Source organism: Amblyomma americanum, chromosome 4 (genome assembly GCF_052857255.1).
Source record: "Amblyomma americanum isolate KBUSLIRL-KWMA chromosome 4, ASM5285725v1, whole genome shotgun sequence".
NCBI lineage: Eukaryota > Metazoa > Arthropoda > Arachnida > Ixodida > Ixodidae > Amblyomma > Amblyomma americanum.
Genome location: NC_135500.1, coordinates 700,139 through 720,243, shown reverse-complemented (window position 1 = coordinate 720,243; position 20,105 = coordinate 700,139). Strand labels below are relative to the sequence as shown.

The following is a 20,105-nucleotide window of genomic DNA, read 5'->3' as shown; positions in this document are numbered from 1 at the left end:
CTGGCAAAAGATCGGGTTAATTGGAGAGACATGGGAGAGGCCTTTGCCCTGCAGTGGGTGTAGTAAGGTTGATGATGATGATGATGATGAACTACAGCATAAGGCGGCAGAAAGTTAGGTGGGGAAATGAGATTAGGAAGTTGCATTGCAGGGGCAACATGGCCGCAGCTAGCAAAGGACTGTGTTAATTGGAAAGTTATGGGAGAGGCTTTTGTCCTTAGTGGGCGTAGTCAGGCTGATGATGATGAAAAGATATATTCAAATCACGAGGAACTGCAGCACAAGGCATGGCTATGACAGCACCTTGCTTATGGTCTGCAGATTATACCTAAGTGTTCAGAGTTGTGAAGCTTTCAGTACAATATTTTTACAGATTGGTAGCAAAGAAATGCAGGGTGCCATACTGGAGAAAAATTGGAGAATGGAAATATTTTTGGAGCCGTGCACATTTTGTCAAATCGGAGCCACCTCCAACAATAGTAAGACGTGATCGAATGGGGACGGCGGCAGCTCTGTGAAACCCCTTTTATGCTACCTATGGCAGCGAGACTACCACAACCAAAATACTGGTTTTTCTCTTGATAAGAGATTGGAGAGCGAGCACTATCAATGTTAGGCTGCACAGAACATACACTAAAATTTTTGTGGTCTAGTCTGTGCTGCACCTAGGCTATTCCACTTCGGGAATGAGTTCGTAAATACTCCAGCATGTTTACTTGCAATGCTTAAACAAAGTAAACAAGCCTTAATGCACCCACGTCGTTTTGCTTTCCTTTGGCACACTCGCCCAGGATAACGAGAATTAGATGTAGTGCGGCTGCGCCTCACAGCCAGCAGGCGCTGCCATGTCTCCTATCCAGGCAGCCATGCTGCACCTTTTGCTTCACACTTCCTGGAATGCTAGGCCATGCTAAAAGCATTTTTAAGTGTTTCTGCCCATCCTACTGAGATGGCACAATGTTTTAGGCACAGCCTCCAGCTTTTCACGGGGAGTTGCATATGTGGCTCTCGGTGCAAAAAAAGTGCAATGTTTTTCGGGGAATCTCTCTTTGGTCATCTCATGGCGACGTTCTGCAATCACAAATGCATAAAATTTTCTCTTACGGTGTCTGATAAAACTGTTTGTTTTTCGGTTTGTGCTTGGCTAAGTATGAAATTAACGTCAGCTTTTAGCAGCGCTGTTGTTCTTGCTGCATTTTATTGCAAGGTAGCTATTAGCAAGTGTAATTTGCATAAGCTTCTGTGATCTACATGCCAGGCGAAAGGAGGAGCAGTGCCGTTGGCTCGCTTTGGTGCAAATGGCCTCAGTGTGCCGCATTGTGACCCCACTACCCATGCTGTTACTAGAAATGCACATGTTTGAACCGCACGTTTCAGATAGTCTGTGGATTGATGGATAGATGGACAAAATCTGCGTGCAGAGAGATCGAAGTAGTTTTTAAATGCATTCCTGCATTAAACATAGGTTACATAGTCCCCTCCATAGCTTTCCTGGTACAGCAATGTACGCGACATATGGAGGACACGGGTTTGGCTCACACATGCAGTATGTGGTAGAGCCACCGCAGTGGCTTAGTGTTTATGATCTTATCTTATCTTAGTGTTGTGAACTTATCTGGAGGCAGTTACTACGATGTTCCTCGTACCCCTAGTCACTTTGGGACATTAAGCCCCATAAAACCAAACCCATTATACTGTTTTTTTTCTACTTTTTAATCAGCTCTCAATGAGAAAATGATTATGCTTGCAGTATACGCAAATATCTCATGTCGAAATATATACTACTTTGGCTCTAAAACTGCCTCACTGACCATCCACAGAAAGCAGCGATAAAGGTACCGAAGCAGCCGCCATGCTCATGTCCTCTTGACTACATCAGGACCCTGCTTTAGGCCCCCATTTTCAGTAGTGATATTGGTTCTGGTGTAGCATAAAAAAATAGACTATATATGGATGACTGTTTTCATACAAGAGAGAAAGATGATTTGGACAGCTTTACAAATTGACCTTGAAACATATGCTCTTGTTCTCAAAAGTGGCTCTTGTCCCCAAGAGTTTTTAAGTGTTGTCACCTGAAAGCTGCACCCTGTGCAGTCAACGGCATTATAACAAATGGAAACAAATTATAAAAAATTATTAAACATTATTTAAAATTATATAAAAAATAAAAAATGGGAACAAATAGAACAAATTTTAACAAATGGAAAATCTGGGGGTTTGCATTACATCTCCAACGCAACAAATTGTTCTTCAGGATACTGATTGGAATTACATATTTTAGGCGTTTCCCCCTTGCCCCTCCTCTCCAGACAGCACTGGATTGATGGACTGACAAGAAACTACGAAAACTATTCCAGGCAAACGCACCTCGCTTCGTAAGAAAGAGGGCCCCGCCGGGGTCGCGATTGATTCCTGTTTTTGCAGCTCGACAAGCTCTCCCCAAATGATCAGGCTAAACGCATGCTGTTGCATTAGGTGGGGGGCCCGTCTGCTCGTTCTGGTTTTCTCGCTTCATACATGTCGCTCGAAGTTCCGTTGCCCATGGTTCCATATACTAAGCAGGTTAGAATAAATGGGGCCCCTTCTCCTACTGTCGAAGGTGAGGCCCTGGGCTGCAGCCACCTTAGCCCCCCCCCCCCCCCTCCCCCTCTTAATCCAGCGCTGCGCGGTGTGTGGTATTCCCGATGAAATCGACTTCATATTCTGAGCTCACTCTGGCAAGGTGCAGGATGCGGATATCCTCAGAAAGGTGCTTTGAAGACGGAACGGAAGAAAGGAGCAAAGTGGAAGCCCATTAACGAGTAAGCGTTAAGAGAGGAAGTAAAAGAATTCAGGATATCGCTGCAGGGTCTAACGTCTGAGGAAGACTATCTTAATTTTCAAACAATGAATGATAATCTCAGAGCTATCATTACGTAGCGCGCAGTAGAAGTAGGAAGAAGGGCGGTTCGACAGGATACCGGCAAGTTTTCTCAGGAGACGAAAGATGTGATTAAGAAACACAAAAGAATGAAAGAGATCTGCTGTTATCTGATCATCATCAGCTGCGCCTCCCTCCGTCCCTCTTGAAGGACGACGGGAAGATAGTGCTAGAAAAACTAGCCATCCTGTATACGCAATTGCATGACCTCGAGCGTGCCAGAAGCTTGGAAGAACACTAACATTGTCTTAATTAATTAGAAAGAAGACGTCAATGAGTTGAAAAACTACAGAAACCGATCAACAAATACATTGTCCGTTGCCTACAAGGTATTTACTAAGATAATAGCACATAGAATCAGAACAACCTTAAACTTCAATCAACCAAGTGATCACGCAGGCTTTCCTAAAGGACACTCGACAATAGACATGTGCGTCCGGAAGGAGGGGAAAGAGGGGGGGGGGATTTCAGATATTTTTATGCACCAGCAGTAAACTACATAGCTTGATTAGCACGCTTAGGTCCTGCAGATCCGTATGAAACGCCCTTCAGTATTGCGAACCAATTTTGCACGTTACATACTATGATTTTGTGGAAACCTGTTCCCCCCTCCCTTTAGACGCGGCCCGTCTTCATCGTCGGCGGTCAACACAGCACCGATTGGGTGAGGAGGGAAGCCTCCCTCATGAGGGAAAGGGAAGCGAGACGGGAGCGCCACCTCGTAGGTTACGCGGAATTCTGCGGAACCAAACAGTCTCTCTTCGGTATCTGGCCAGCGTCACGAGCGGTTGACGCCGCACGCTCTCGCCACCTTCCGCGGCAGGCGCACGGGGATCCGTTGTGCCTTGCCGCTGGACTTCTGGTTCCAGGCAGCGAAGCGAGCGCAGCAAACGCGCGCTCTGGTCGCCTTCCCCAGCAAATGCTAGGGAATGGCTTTGCCCCAAGAATGCGGCGCGCACGGGAAAACCCAGCCGCCATTGTCGGCGCATACAAACGTTCGCCGCCGATACCTCCGAAGTGGTCCCCTGCCCCAGCCGGTAGGTCGGAAATCCTTCTTACGTAGCCTTCTAGTTCCGAGGAATGCCTCGTTGATGTTTTGTAGCTAGCTGGCCGGCTCTGTGTATTGATTGCAAGTGTAATAAATAGCATATGAGTGTTAACGCTGGGTCGTCCCTTCCCTTTGTCCCTCGAGCACGAACCACATCCGCGGTTAGCGAGCGGGAACGCTGTATCCGCGCAGTGGGAGTGCGGGCGGGGCGAAAGTCTTTGTCCCCCCCCCCCCCCCAAATATTTCCACAATTTAGCGAAGCCTTCATCGTGTTTGGTCCACAGAAGAGTCGTCACATCGTGGGAACCGATTATGCAATTGTATGCTAACAGAATTCTATTGGTGTCACATATACGGTGAAACTCACTTATAGCAATACTGTTTAGAACTATATATCGGATATAACAATGAACAACCGCAGCACCGTCAGCTTTCAGCTGCATCGTGTTTTCTATGGTAAAACAAACCACTTATTACAATCGCTGTCATAGCACATTATCGGTTACAACAATTGAATCAGGTCACTTAGAGCCAATCTTAAAAGATACAAAACCATATGGAAATGTTAGAATGACACCAGCCAAATCACGCTCAACTCAAATGTGCACCTTGATGTAAATGAGCGTAGACCTCGAGTTTCAGGAATTAACCAAGCGGACTCTTCCTGCTTTCATCCGGCTTGCGCTGGTGCCCGCCAAGACTAATTAGCTACTTCAGCGTCGACTGGCGAGTCACGGGAGGCCGCTTCTACGAAAAAAAATGGCAGTGGCTTAGCTCAGCTACGCCAGGACATACGTAGCGAGAGCTGCAGTTCCCCCTTGGTCTAATCGCGTGGTCAGTTATACGACGAGCAAGGCAGCAATCGATCGGACTACAGTTTTAGCTCTGGCAAAGGAAAAGAAAGAAAGAGAAATAAAAAAAGCCTTTGAGATATGGGAGGCCGGTGAAGACGAGTGCGTCAGCACACCCTCGGTGTTGTTATGAAGTGAGGAGGTGCATGTAATAAAGAACCGAAGGAGCGTGCGACACAGCCGTTGGCAATGAATTGATTATTTCAGCATGTTCATGAAATGCATTTCTGCACATCAGTTGTTAGTGCGCGCTTGTCCTGTGTCCCCCGTTCCATTGTTTTGTTAGTGTGTAGCGCGTTATTCACACCAAAAAATACGATGAGCCTTCACATCATCCTCTTCAGTTGTTGTTGATGATGATGATATTGCCATTGTTTCATCTTGATTTTCTTGCGAAGGAACCATGCGAGCTGCTATGCGCCGCTTAAGTGTTAAGCTCCGTACGAAGCGATTGTGATATACCGAGTCGTATCACCTCAGCTTATATACACACAGCCGCACGTACGCATTTATGCACACGGCACGACCCCACACGCGGCCGCACAGAGCTCGGCCGCGGCGGCGGCCGAGCTCTGACGTCATGCGCCGCGTACCTGCTGCCCTTCTCCGGTTGCCGCGCATGCGCATTCACGCGCGGCGCCGGCGGGCGTGTAGTCGGGCCAGCGCGGCTCCTCGCGCGGCGGCGGCGAACACTGATGTCATGCGCCACGCACCTGCTGATCCTCTCTGGTTTCGCGCATGCGCACTATCGGCCTCCCAGGCTCGCGGCGAAATGCTCGACTGGGTAGTGTGGTGTAGCTCTCGCTACAAAAACTTGCTTGCTTTCGCCAACGTTTGGGATTCCTACTTCCGCGGAATTCCACCAAAACAGCCAAGAGAGCCCATCCCAGACCAGCCCATTGAAAGAGCAGCGCACGCCGAGACGAACAGTCTGTCCGGTTCGAAGGCGACAAGTCACCCGCCGTCGTACGATCGTTTGTTGAGCGGGTTCCGCGCGCGTGCGGACCGCCCGTTTTCGGCCTCCAGGCGAACGTGGGGCGGAAAGCAGCATTCCCACTGGCGCTCCCGGCAGCGCATCTCGTCAAATCGCGTGCGGCGGCACAGCCATGTGCTTCTAGCAAAACACGCAGATATCTTGCAGTAGAAACTGCCCGTATTAATTGCGGCGTACTCGAGATATCCGTTGCGTCAACGTTTTTTTTTTTTCTGCTGCGGGATTTTCGTCGAAGGTAAAATCGTGACCGGCTGTGATGGCGTGGATCTCGGTGCGGCCGACCCTGACGGCGACGAATCAATTCGATCGTGACAAAACTACAACATCGCAAGGGAGCCTGATCATCTGAAGCGATGTTATGGGAAACGATATTTAGACCATTTCTATCCGAGAGACTGAAAAACGCGACACATCGCGATCGCGCAGTACTCCTCCTCGTTCGATAGCTATGTTCTCACAACGCTCTACGATTTTCCAAAATAACAGAAGGCTGGGCCCCCCCCCCTAATAGTTACGCTGCCCTCATGGTTTCAGAACAACGACGCGATTCTTATTGTGAATCCTCGACCCGGCCAGGCGATAGTACGGGCTGCTAACCGTCCTTAATTATAACCGGGATAATCACATTTTTCAAAAAGTTAAGATTACATACTTAAATTTTTAGTCAGCTATTCGAAATTGCACACTGCAATGTTCTTTGCATTGCTGACAGAGAAAAAATATAATTGCACTTGCAGCCTTTCCACATCATTTGCACAGTAGTTGTCACTTTAATATGTAAACGACCTAGCTCCTCTCCGGTTCCATACAGTCAGCTGGCTCTCTCTTTGTGTGTGTGTGTGTGTGTGTGTGTGCGTGTGTGAATTGTACATGCATTAAATATTCACATTTTAGCGCACTGCTGTAAAATGCAAATGCACATGATAAATTATGACTCTTCCAGCTATTTGGAACAGGTAAAATCAGCTGTAATTAAAGCAGTTCTGCATTTCACAGAACAGTCACATGCAACAGTAAATTTTTTCGTGTTTTTGGGGTCATTGTTAAAGCCGAAATAAAAATAAAACTATGTGGATGCAAAGGGCCTTAGACGTGCATCACTTGGCTAAAGTGCAAGGCTTTGTTCTGCACACTGACAGCGGGCCATGAAGTTGTCCTTTAGCATTCCTTAAAGGGACACTGAGGAGAAATTGAAGTTGGCTTGTATCGAAGAATACCAGCTCCTGATCACAAAAACGCCGCTCTTACTGAAAACAAAGCTCTTGTAAGGTAGAAAATAGCAAGAACCAAAACACAGGTATCGCCGCCACAGGCCAATCTCGCAAGTACAATCGTGGTGACGCCATAGGACAATAGACGCCACCTAGGAGGAATTTCCCATCCTACTTGGTTTCGCGAATCTCTGAGGCTGACCAAGGTAGGTTGCGCAGATCAATAATGAAGTAAGTTTTGTTTTAAAACCAATTGTGCACTTTAATCACGCAAGGAAGGCAGGCAAAAGACAACCTGAATGTTGGAAGCAAAGAAAACGGATGCTTGGCGGCGCCACAGGCGGCCAGGAGAGTTTCGATTTGTTATGGCGCTTAGCGTCTATGAGCTTTGCGTGCCCCGTGGTTTTGTTTTTGACGCGCTTCGATTTACAAGCGCTGAACAGCAGAGGAACTCCAAGTGCCGCTTCAAGTGCTAGTTAACCTTTGAAGGAGCCTGTTAAGGCTTGTCAGATGATCGCCACGGTCGATGAAAAGCTATGATGGCACGATGGTAGGTGATCGTACAAGGCAGCACTTGTGTATTCGCACGTTTGCCCGGCGAAACATTCCCGGCTGTGCCGTCAACTTCAAACTACTTAACGGAAATCATTTATTAGGGACGGGAGACAAGCTACAAGGCAATTCAGAAAACTTGCTGATAGCCTAGCTCTGTTAGGTCAGGGTATACCTAGCGAAAGCGCGGAGATTTCTGCATCAGAAGAGTGCATTCACTAGATGTGCCTTTATTAACGGCCGTAACTTGAGCCGTCGTGGCGGAGCGCTAGCGTTTCCGCCTCAAACGCCGAAGGCCCTGGTTCGATTCCGAACCTCGGCACCGGACTTCTTTTCTTTTATTCACTGAGTGGGCGGGGGGTTTCAGTGGCTCCCATGGATGCCGCCTCTGAATACGTTGGTTAGCGCGGTTAAGCGCAGGCTCTGTTAAGGCGCGTTTATGCTGCGGCGAGGCGCCCGCGCCCTGCACGGCGAAGTCACGTCGGTCAAAGAGAGACCCTCTATACTCCAACTGCGCTTGACCGCCGACGCGTTCGGCGGCTTCGGCGCACTCTGACCGCATTGGCGGAGAGATTGGAGCTTGGATCTATTTCGCGCCGACGGCCCGGCCAGACTGATTTGGCTCCGCGGCGAGGTGCGCGTTATATTCAATAGCTGCGGCAGTTCGGCGGAGCTGGTCTTTTCGAGCTCGGCTATTTTAATCAATTCACAGTACATATCTGAAGGTACATGCAAGTTGGCGAGAGAGCCAGATCCAGTGGACCCGTTGGATCTAGCGGAATCCGTTGAAGCGTCGTGCGCCGGCTTTAGTTTCAAGCCGCCGACTTTAAACGCGACCGCCCTCGGGCAGCCATTTGTTTTTTGTGGCAAAAAATAAATAAATAACTTGGCCCTTGCAACCGTGGGAGACCTCGACGCTGCCTGCTGCGCCGTGCAACCGCTCCGTTCAAGGAATCACAATCCGTTGGCCCCAAAGCCCCGGCCAGCCTCCGATGGGCGCAACGCACCCCTCGCGACTCCTCGCACTGGGGTTATGATATTTAGTTTGCAACGGCTGCTCTCTGAGGAAGGGGGAAGCCACCCGCCGGTGCCTAACCTAACCGTGCTCCCTCAAAAGCATCGCACGCTCTGTGAGGCTGGGGCCGCTGAAAAGCAGGCTGGAGTTATTGCGAGAACTACGTCGTCGAGTTCGGGAACGGGATCCATCGTAACGCTGGCGGCTGGCAAGACGCCGGTGCAAACGTAAACGAAGCGACGGTGGCGACCCCCGATAGATGCCTTCAACGTGCGGCGGCGGTAGCTTTCATTTCGGCTGCTGCTAGGCTACAGTGGACGCTAACCTTCAAGTTGACGCCATCTTTCTGGATTACGCTAAAGCATTTGATAAAGTTCCACATCAACGTTTAATACAAAAACTTTCTATTCTAAACATTCATCCTAACGTGCTAAACTGGATCAAGGCCTTCTTAAGAAATCGCTTTCAGTCAGTCATTGTAAATAACCAGTCTTCCAACCCTCTCCCTGTAACATCCGGCGTCCCACAAGGCTCTGTTCTTGCACCCCTATTGTTTTTAATATATATTAATGATCTCCCTCAATACGTATCCTGCCAAATTCGAATGTTCGCTGACGACTGCGTAATTTACCGCCAAGTAACAAACATAACTGATCATGAAGCCCTCCAGCAGGACCTTAACCAAATTGAACAGTGGTGCGCAGATTGGCTTATGACCCTCAACCCTAGCAAATGCAAGCTTCTTTCCATCACCCGTCGCAAAAAGACTCATGCCTTCCAATACAAAATCGCTAACGAGTTCGTAGAATCTGTATCATCTTTCAAATACTTAGGCGTCACATTATCCAACGACCTAACATGGAATGCACATGTTACTAACGTGATATCATCGGCTAACAAAACTCTGGGATTTCTTAAACGTCACCTTCGCCTCACCTCACATCACGTGAAATTGCTCGCCTACAAGTCGCTCATTAGACCTAAACTTGAATATGTATCCGCCATATGGGACCCGCATCATATTAACCTCGTAAACGATCTAGAAGCCGTTCAAAACCGCGCTACAAGGTTCATTCATTCTTCTTACTCTTACGACGTCAGTGTTTCAGCCTTAAAAACCAAATCAGCACTATCGCCTCTTTCCGTTCGTCGTCGCATTGCCACGCTATCACTGTACCACAAGTTCTTTTACTCATCACTTAACCGTGCCCCTTACATCACGCCAGCATCATACATTTCTCATCGCACTAGCCACACGCTTCAAGTTTTTCGCCCACGTGCCCGAACTGTTACTTTTTCAGCCTCCTTCTTCCCACGTGCAGCTAAGGATTGGAACGGCCTTCCCCAGCACATCGTCGACATCACCTGTCCTTCATCATTTGCAAACAATCTAAACAACATTTTTTGTTCATGATCACTAATGGTATTGTTTTGTGCCTTTTCCTGCTAATCCCACCCCTTATGTAATACCCCGCGAGGGGTCTTTAAGGTAATAAAATGAAATGAAATGAAATGAAATTAGTGAAGTGTGCCGAAGGCGCGGCCGCTCGCGTGTGCTTCCGCGATGCAACCGCGAGACGGCGCTGGCGGTTGCTTACACGTCGCTTCCTACGGGCGTGCTATGCATTTCGCGCTAGAAACGCGAATTTGCAGTGATTATTTCGGTTCATAAATTAGTATATCCGGACTGCAATGTGTTCACTTGCATGCTACAATGGCAGTGACGATACATTACTATATTTCCGCCTTTCATAAGTTTCGTTCGATGAAAATTGCTCACTCCTGCCACGGTAGTTGCGCTCTAGTTACTGCCCGAGCACAGTAGCGATACGCTGCACAGTGGCGCTCTTTATCGCGATTCAACTTTGCCGCTCAGAAGACTGCAAAATGCACCCATCGCGTGCTATGGGCGTGAATAGGATATTTCGCGCACTCGCACTTTTTGCCATAAAATGCGGCTTGTTGTTTACACTAGTTCTATGAAAAAAATTTTGCACAGCATGAATGCAGTAGTCGCGTTCGTGATAATTGATTCTTATTGAAGAAATGGCTTGAATTAAAGTGGATGTCCAACGCGTATGAAATTATAACTAGATGTTTCTCTGAGCGCTGATCATTATTTAATTGTAAAATAAGTATTGGGCTGGATTCGTCCAAATAATCTGATTAGTTTCATGCAAATAAGTGGAAAACATATGGTCCCTACTGAACATTCCTAATGGAACTGTTTATTGCTTTTACAATGAACAATAAATCATTGACCTGATAACAAAATTCATGGTAATTAGAGGTTTCTTAAATGTCACATTAGTTTCAGGTAGACTAGTAATATACAAAACACACTTCAGAGAACATTCGACAAGACATAGCTGAAGGCGCATCTCCACATGGTCCTCAAGTTGTTCTGCTAAGTTTCAAATGTTTTTTCTTCTCTCTTGTTGAAGTGCGTTCTTTGTTTAGAGACTGTGTAGAAGTGAAGACGTGTCATGATGAAAAACTTTACAATACTGCTAGTCAGTGCTTCCTTATAAGCAACACAGCCAACGTGTGGCATTTTTTGCATGTGCTGCATAATCTCTGTGATGCTATCTCTGTGCAACTTGTTCCAGCTAAACCAAATGGTGAAAGAGTCCTCCAGTGCTTCAACAAAAGCAAATAGCTGACGTGTCGGATACAGCAGGCCGCCCTGGTCACAGAATGCTGTGAAGGATGAAAGTTGCTTCTCTGCGTTCTCTGATGGTGTAAGGAGAGCATCGAAGCAATCTTGACATTTTGTTGCGAGGACCTTTCGTCGTGCAACATATCCTGCCAGGTAGTACACCAGTCTGGCATCGCTTGTTTACTCTGGATATATGTGATCAGGTGCTAATGTGGTAGGAGAGGTCTGGATAATGCTAGGCGCTTCATCCAGTTTACCAGAGTCCAGCAGGGTGTCGACGTGGCTTGCTAATTCAGCTGTCCCAACTAGAGCCTCGAGCGTTCCACCTGCACAATTCCCAGTACCTGGAGCTTTTACCAGATTATAAAAGCTAAGGCAGTTAACTGCTGTGAGGAACTGGGCCGATGTCGGGTGATCGTTGCAGCCATTAAATTGGCGTATTTTGCCAAAAAGCTTTTCAATTGCATCTTGACTAAGCCTTGAAGTTAAAAGGTACTTGTAGCCAATTTTTTCGTTGAGGTAGGCCAAGAGTTCCAGAGTGGCTTTCAAAGTTACTCTAAGCCCCTCGGCAGTGCCAGGTGACAAGAAACCAGCCATTTAAGGCCCTGTGTTCGCTTCCCACGCATCAATATATGCAAGGGCTTTTTTCAACACATTCCCGTTTTTCGAGTTCGGCCTGAGTGATATTGATGGCACTCTCGATGTCATTTCATCGATCAGATTATGCATGAAGGCGACGAACTTTGCTGTAGCATCGGCGTGGTCACAGGAATCTGCAATTTCGTTCTTGTACAAAAAGAAGCCATGCAGAACTTGTGGGCTAAAAAGGTGGAATGCCAAATTGACCTTCATTTTTTCAAAGTTATTAGGACTCAAGTGGACATTAGTTATTTTTGGCATTGCTTTCAATGTGACTTGACACTTGTCATGGTCATGGGCTATCTTGATCGGCCTTACGTCCACATGCCCCTCTGGTGTTTTGAAGCCCGCCTTGATGAAGCCATTGCGGACACATTTTACTAAGTGTGGAAAGTCGGAGAAGAAAAGGCGTCTGTCATCTCCACAAGGATGGGCTGTCGATGGTTTAATAGCTTTTGAGCTTGCCGAAATGCGAAAATTGCGCCACATTGCCCGATTCCATGACGCCCCATCACAGGTGACGTAGTCAACCTTAAGACCAGCATTTTCAGAAAGCAGCACAGCTTTCAAAAGAATCTTCGAGAGCAACGGTGCTTTAACATTTCCCTTTGAAGCGAAAACACCAAGGATTTGATGCCATGATCCTGAAAGAGGCTGAAACATAATAACCAGTCCATGGTCACAAGTAACTGTCTTGTCACTTTACCAGAGCCGCTTGCAACAGCGAAGTTTTCTGTAACTTCATCTCGTCGACAATGAGGCCACCATGGCACTCAAATTCAGTCATCTCTTGCGTTTTTCTTGATATGCCAGAAAGCACTGCTGCATTGAATCCAAATCTGCTTTCGTATTTCTTCATATACTTCCTGAGACAAGTGCGGCTAGGCAGCACAAGTATTTTTTTGTTTTCGTACATTTTCGTAGAGACGGACTTTTCATGTGCATTATAATACATTCTAGCATCCACTCTGGATTATAGCGCATCCCTTTGACAGATTTGCTGCTTCCAGTCTCAAAACACTGCATGATTGCAACTCTTTATTTTTGTGGAAGCTTTTCGATCTTTTTTAGCACAGTACTTTCTTCAATATCCTCACTCCCTGCTTCATTTGAATGATGGTTCGATCCAAGCTTTTTACTTTGGCTCTTAGACGTCTCACTGCTTCGGTTCTTGCCCTCAACTTCTTTCCATAATCATAACTGACATTTCGCTTCTTTTCCCGGCACCGTTGATTAATAAGAAGCCTTCTCAAATACTTGCAGGCGACACACCGCATCTCATTTTCACTGACGGCACCTTTGCACCGTATATGATAAAAGCCTTCGCTCCATTTTATCATTTTTGAGCAGCTAACATGGCAGAACTCAGTCAGTAACCCCGCTCCTGCGCAAACCTGCATGCTGTCAACCTCCTGCAGCACGGACGCTGGATCACATTTCTCGTCTATCGCCGTGAGTTCCACACCCCGGACGAACACCTGATGCTTGACAGCGGTGCCTTCGCTGCGGAACAAAACAAGCTTCTGAGCATGGAGGAGACCCATGTTCGGCCCTGGCAGGCACACACTATACGACACTGTTAGCGGCTCTTCACAAAAAACATGCTTTCCCCATTTGTTTGATGGGAGGGTGACGTTTCTGGCATCCGAAGCTCTTAGTAGGTCCGGTTCGGCAGATGCGGGTACCTCTGCTGAAACGTCGCTGGCCTGCGGAACTGTTCGCCGCCTCTTCGAAGGCATGACCTGAGGGTCCAGTCGCTCCTTTGGGTTTCTCTTCTTGGGCACGGGCTTGGAGAGATACTTAGGCACGTTCGGGAGCTTCGTTGGAACGGCATCGGGCTGAATTAAGGACCGGTCTGCTTCTTTCCAAACGTACCGTCTTACCTTGTATGTTGTGTTCGAAATGACGCAACACAAACTCAGGATCAAAATGAAGCTCGCAAACAGCGGCGTTCCGTTCAAGGGGCTTGTCGGCTCTTGGGATATTCCTCTGCCACTTCAGAAAAAGCTCCTCGTCCTTGGGCACACCGAAAAGCGACAACTTCTCTTTGCACGATTTGTACCCCGTTGTGCAACCGGGCACAATACAGTGGCTTTGACGTCGGCTCATCACATGCACATTTTGAACAAGCCAGAAAAAGCGCACAGCGTACGGAAACCACTCAAAGCGACCCAAAAAGCGCTGAAAACGCGGGCAAATAGGCCTCCCATGCGCTCAGCTTGACGTGGATGGATGGATGGATGGATACGGCTGAACCCTTTACATCGGGCGGTGGCTCACGCCACCTAGCCATGTCTTGTGAAATTTTACTCCTGTCTTGCTTTTAGCCACCAATCAGATAACCTTCGCTTGGTTACTTCTAACCTCTTAAAATCCACTTTCCCTTCACTATCCCTAAACCCCAATGCCTTGGGTAAGTCAGCCCCGCTGCCTTCCACTGTAGGGTGAAGCCCTTTACAGAAAAGTATCAAGTGTTCAGCCGTTTCCTCCTCCTCTCCGCACGCAATGCACCAAGTGTCTATCTCCTGGTACCTGACTCTATACTTCTTAGTCCGCAAAACTCCAGTCCTGGCCTCAAACAACAAAGAACTTCCCCTACAATTATCATAGATATTTTCTTTGACAATTTCCTGTTTAAAGGTCCGGTATGTTTCTAGTGCCGATTTCGTCAGCATCCCTGTTTTCCACAAAGCTCTCTCTGTTCCTTTAACCTTTTTCTTAACCGATAATTGCTGATTTGCCCCCTTACTGCTGTCCAGATATTTGCTTGTCAACTTTCTAGTTCGCTTTCTCCATTTCGTGTCAACATTCTTTATATACAGGTATCTGAAAACTTTCCTAGCCCACCGCTTTTCCTCCATCCTTCTCAATCGTTCCTCAAATGCTATCTTACTGCTAGCCTCTCTGCTCTCGAAAGACGCCCATCCCATATCACCCTGTACCCCCTGATTTGGTGTATTGCCATGTGCTCCCAAAGCTAACCTCCCTACTCCCCGTTGCCTAATTTCCAGCCTTGCTTGAACATCTGGCCTCATACACAGGACCGCATTCCCGAAGGTCAGGCTAGGGACCATCACCCCTTTCCAGATCCCTCTTACCACCTCATACCTATTGTATTTCCACAGTGCCCTATTTTTCATGACAGCTGCATTCCTACTAGCTTTATTCATTACATATTTTTCATGCTCTGTCAGATACTCAACACTGTTATTTATCCACACCCCAAGATACTTGTACTCATTCACTACCTTTAGCACGAACTCCTGTATTCTATGCTCGCCGCCCTCTTCATTAAATGTCATGACTGCAGATTTTTCCTTACTATACTTGAAGCCTAATCTATCTCCCTCTGTACTGCATATGTCTAACAACTTCTGCAGGTCTTCCTTGTTGTCAGCCATTATCACTATATCGTCCGCATATATTAGTCCCGGTAATGTCTGTTTAATCAATTGCCCTTGCTTGAAAAAAGATAGGTTGAAACCTAGTCCGCTCCCCTCTAGCTTGGCCTCCAAACCTTGCAGGTACAACATGAACAACAAAGGGGACAGAGGACATCCTTGTCTAAGCCCCCGCTGTATCTCTACAGGCCCTGATACATTTTTTTCCCATTTTATGAGCACTCTGTTACCTCTATATATATCTTTTAAAAGATTAATTACTCCATTTTCCACATCCAATGTGCCCAATATGTCCCACAAATGCTCCTGAGTAACGTTGTCATAGGCTCCCCTAATATCCAGAAATGCTAGCAATAAGGGCCTATGTTCCTTTTCCGCAATTTCTATACACTGTGTCAATGAAAATAGATTGTCCTCCAACCTCCTTTGTTTCCGGAACCCATTCTGTAGTTCCCCTAGCACCCCCTCGTTCTCCACCCAAGCCTGCAGTCTATCCTTTATAATTTGCATCACCACCCTGTAAACCACAGACGTCACTGTTATGGGGCGATAGTTACTTACGTCTGCTTTGTCCCCCTTTCCCTTATATATCATGTTCATTCTACTTAATCGCCATTCATCGGGGACTTTCTCATCCACTATCATTTTGTTCACTACCTGTATTAATGTTTGCTTGGATTTTGGTCCTAACTTCTTTATCAACATAATCGGGATACCATCTGGTCCTGTTGATGTGCCACTAGGAACCTTCTTCTCTGCCCTTTCCCACTCTCCTTGCTCAAGTGAAGCTATTGCTGTAACCGGTCTATCCTCCTTCGATAAATTATGTACCACGTGCTTTGCTGAAAATTTTTCCGTCATCCTTGTTCCTATGTGTTTTATTGCTTCATCCCCTTCTAGTCGAATACCCTCATCTGTAACAATAAACCTTTGTTCTAGCCTAGTTTTATTACTCATTGCATTTAGATGTTTCCAGAATTTTTGGGCTGCTTTTCAATCCTTTTTATTTACTTTTGACATCCATTGGGCACCCTTTCTTCTAATTTTCTCATTAATCAAATAGGATGCGTCCCTTCTACACTTTATGAAGGTATCCCATTTTCTGTCTACTTCGGGTTTTGGTTCCCCCCTCTTCTTGGAATATCTGTGTTCCCTGGATGCTTCCTTGCGCTTTTCTATTGCCCTCTTGACCTCCTCATCCCACCAACTCTTGGGTTTGCATCTTTTCCCTTTTAGCTTTACTCCCACCTTAGATAGCTCTAGCTCCAGTAATCGAGTTAATTTGGTATAAGTCCATTCTGTTTCACTATCCTCAAAAATTACTTTCTCGATTTGTTTGGCTGCTACTTCCAATTGCTTTTCTGAGTAAAAATTTCCCCCTGATTGTTTATCTTGATTCAGTCCTACATTGCTTTTTCTTCTGAAGCACACTTGATACGCTTGTGGTCACTACCTAGACTTCTGGAACCATCTTCATCTATGCTCATTACCCCTAATCTGTTATACATCCTCTGTGACATTAGTGCATAATCTATCGTCGAGTGCAGACTCCCCGCCTCCCATGTTATGAGCCCTTCACACTTCTCGGTGCTGTTGCATACAACTAAATCATGCCTGTCACACATGTCCTGCAGCATGCTTCCTGTCGAATCCGTGTACCCATCCAGGTCTTCTATGTGTGCATTCATGTCGCCTAATATAATTATCTCGCCCTGTCCTCCTAGCTCATCAATGTCGCTTGCAATACATTCTAACATTTTCCTGTTTTCCTCTTTGGCATTAACCCCTGTCCACAGGTATACAAAGCCAAGGAGTGTTTGCTTGCCTGCCACTGTTCCTTTTAGCCATAAATGTTCCCTGCATCCCAGTCTAACCCTTTGAAAATTCATACTTTTATGAATGAATGCCCCAATTCCACCTCCCTTTCTGCTGCCCTCTGTTCTATTGCAATATTCCCATGCGTAGTCTGGGTTACAGGGTGGTTGCTCCATGTCTCTAAGATGTATTTCCGCTAAACCATATACCATTAATTCCTCCTGTCTTGACTGTTCTTCTATTTCCTCCCATTTCAGTCTATTCCTGCCACCTTGCATGTTAATGAAACCTATATCTGAATTAACTTGGCCCTGGCGCTTGCGTCTCTTTCTTCCCCTATGGTTCCATTGTCCGTTTGATCTTAATTCTTCCTTCTCTGTGTAAACGTGTAAACGACGGCGAGCGCCACCTCGCGGATGCATCACGAGGCTGCACTGTGGTTCTCGTAGGAGCCGCTTGGCGGTAATCACACTTTAGTATTCCAGCCAATGTAGCTAGGCCACACCGCTAGCCGCCAGAAATCACGGAGTCTCCGTTTACGTCACGTTCACGTCACTCCGTTCTGTGTCGTCATAAGAGTTCTCCGTGTCGTCATAAGAGTTCTCGAGTTTGAATCGGAGCGGCGGGGAAAAAAATTTCTGTCCTGTCGTTTGCGCTGCAGTTATGGATCATCGTAAACACCAACTCGCCCAACAAATGCTTTTGTTTTTTCGAATCCAAATTTCTTTGAAATAAATGCATCTTTCGCTCCCGGAGAAGCGTCAACAAAGCCATGAAATGCCGAACTATCAGATATTGCTAACAAAAAAATTTTGATAGCGTTCTCCTTTAATGAGCTCATATTGCAGTCGCACACAAGCCCAGCTTTCAGGGACATGGCCGTTTAGTTCGGCAAACTGCCACCACGGGCCGCTTCACCCTGAACTCCTTCTTTCTCTTTTCTTTTCCCCTTTCCTGCCTCGCATAGCCGCACGCAGGCAGACAGGAGGGCGCACAGCTGCGGGGTTGGGTTGGGCGGTTAACCATTGTTCGGATTCCACACTGAAGGAGGAGGAAGGAGCAAGTAGGGCTTTGTGGGCGAAAAAAAAAACTATCAATGCGGCGTGAAGCCTTCGCTGCGCCTGAGGAACGCATGTTCAGTAGCAGGATATTGAGAAAGGCGCCCAGTTAGAAGAGAAAGAGGGGACAGAAAAGGCAAGATGGCTGAAGGGCTTGTTGAGGCCGTTCGATAGGGACGCTGTGTGGAGTGAAAACGAGTGGTTCTTTTTGATGAGTTGTAAGGTAGAGAAGAGATACATCCCAGCAGAAGCAGGACGCAGTGATACAGTGTGTCATGTCTCACCGGCGCCGTATCTTTTCGCTGCATTACAACTAGCCCAAAGTGCCACCTTAGTGAACTCCTGGATTTAGGCTCGTGATTAGAAGCCAAATTAAGATGTTTAAAAATAAAAAAAATCAAGGACGTCGAATGAAGGGATGTCAGATGCTTGTAGAAGAATTTTTTGGGCGAACGCAATGAAAGCGTCCAAAAGGCCCATCTCAACAATCATTTGGGGAGTTAGTTGCAAGATGCCGTCTTGGTTGTGTAATTGCTGTCGCCTATCTTTGTGGCGGATCAGTGAACCAGCTCTTTTATCGGCGTAATGCTATGTACAGTTTTCAGAAACACGTCGAACTCCTCATCAGCACGACTATAGTTCAGCGCTATATTTCGCGAAAAGTAACGGTTATAAATTTTCTTTGTTTTTTCCGAGGACGGTTACTTACTGCAATGCTCTCCCTGAGAGAGTGATATCCGCTGTTGACTTTCTGAAGGCCTTTGATGATGTATTTTAGTTACTGTATAGAGATATTCTTCAGCTTTATTTGTCGTGCATGCTTTTATTACTGACTTATTGCCCTTGTATGTTATATCTTTGTGCCCTTCCTGCTTGCACCCATGCAAGAGGTCTGCAGCATTGCGTAAATAAGTAAATAAATAAATAAACACAGGACTTCGTGTCCAGAACTTAGCGTATCTAACATCAACTGGTGAAACCACGAATAGCGGCGCACTCCAGGTTTTTTTTTTTGTGACCGTAGTGAGGCACTCCTGTGCAATCTGAGGAGACTGAAATCCAGGGTTCGACGGAAACCCATCTGGTCGGGTATGTTCATGGCGGAAAATCTTCAAGCGCCGACCAATCGTTAAAAAAGATGACGTTTCGGCCCCGGCTTACGGGGGCCTTGTTCACAATGAAAGAAAGACAGGAGTGAAGGTAAGTTATATAGGTTTCATGGTATGACGCAAGCAGCGGGAGTATATCGGGGGTAGATTGCCTTCGTTGCGATTAAGCGTGTTTGCCGTCGTCTGAATATAAAAAGATTCTAGGTAAAGCCTTGTCGTCTTGCTCTTTTCTTTTCCGATTATCTTCGTGCCGTCCCAGTCGATGTCATGGCCCTCGGAGATGGCATGATCAGCCAGTGCGTTTGTTGCCAGGCGCTTGTTCTTGACATCATTGTGGTGCTGCTGCAATCTTTTCCGAAAATCACCTGTTTCACCGGTATAGACATGCTCACAATCAGCGCAGGGAACCCTATACACGATGCCCGGGAACTTCTCCTTCTTTATCTTGTCTTTCACTGTAACCAACGCCTGTCGCAGCTTCTGCGTGGGTACATGTGCGACGTCGACTTCGTACGACTGGAATATGCGGGATAAACTTTCACTTACTCCGGGGACGTAGGGTATCGGAATCCTTTTCTTCTCTCGCTGGGGTGGCTGTGGCGGCGGGTGAGCTGGGCGATTCTCGGATTTTCGTATAAAAGAACTGGGATAGCCCGAAGCCATCAGGTCGCGGCGAAAGGTGTCCAGATCTGTCTTTTTCTCTTCCAGCGTAGAGCAGAGGTTCTCCGATCGGCGGACAAGCGAGGCAACAACGGACTTCTTGTGACAGGTCGGGTGTACGGAACGGAAGTTGAGGCACATGCCAGTGTGCGTGTCCTTACGGAATACACTGA

At 46.9% G+C, this 20,105-nt stretch overlaps 2 pseudogenes; both read right to left on the bottom strand.

Annotated features, from left to right (window-relative positions):
- Positions 1-10,998: 10,998 nt before the first annotated feature.
- On the bottom strand, positions 10,999-12,221 carry LOC144127714 (uncharacterized; annotated as a pseudogene).
- Positions 12,222-12,956: 735 nt separating this feature from the next.
- LOC144127713 (uncharacterized) lies at positions 12,957-13,998 on the bottom strand (annotated as a pseudogene).
- Between the last annotated feature and the right edge of the window lie 6,107 nt (positions 13,999-20,105).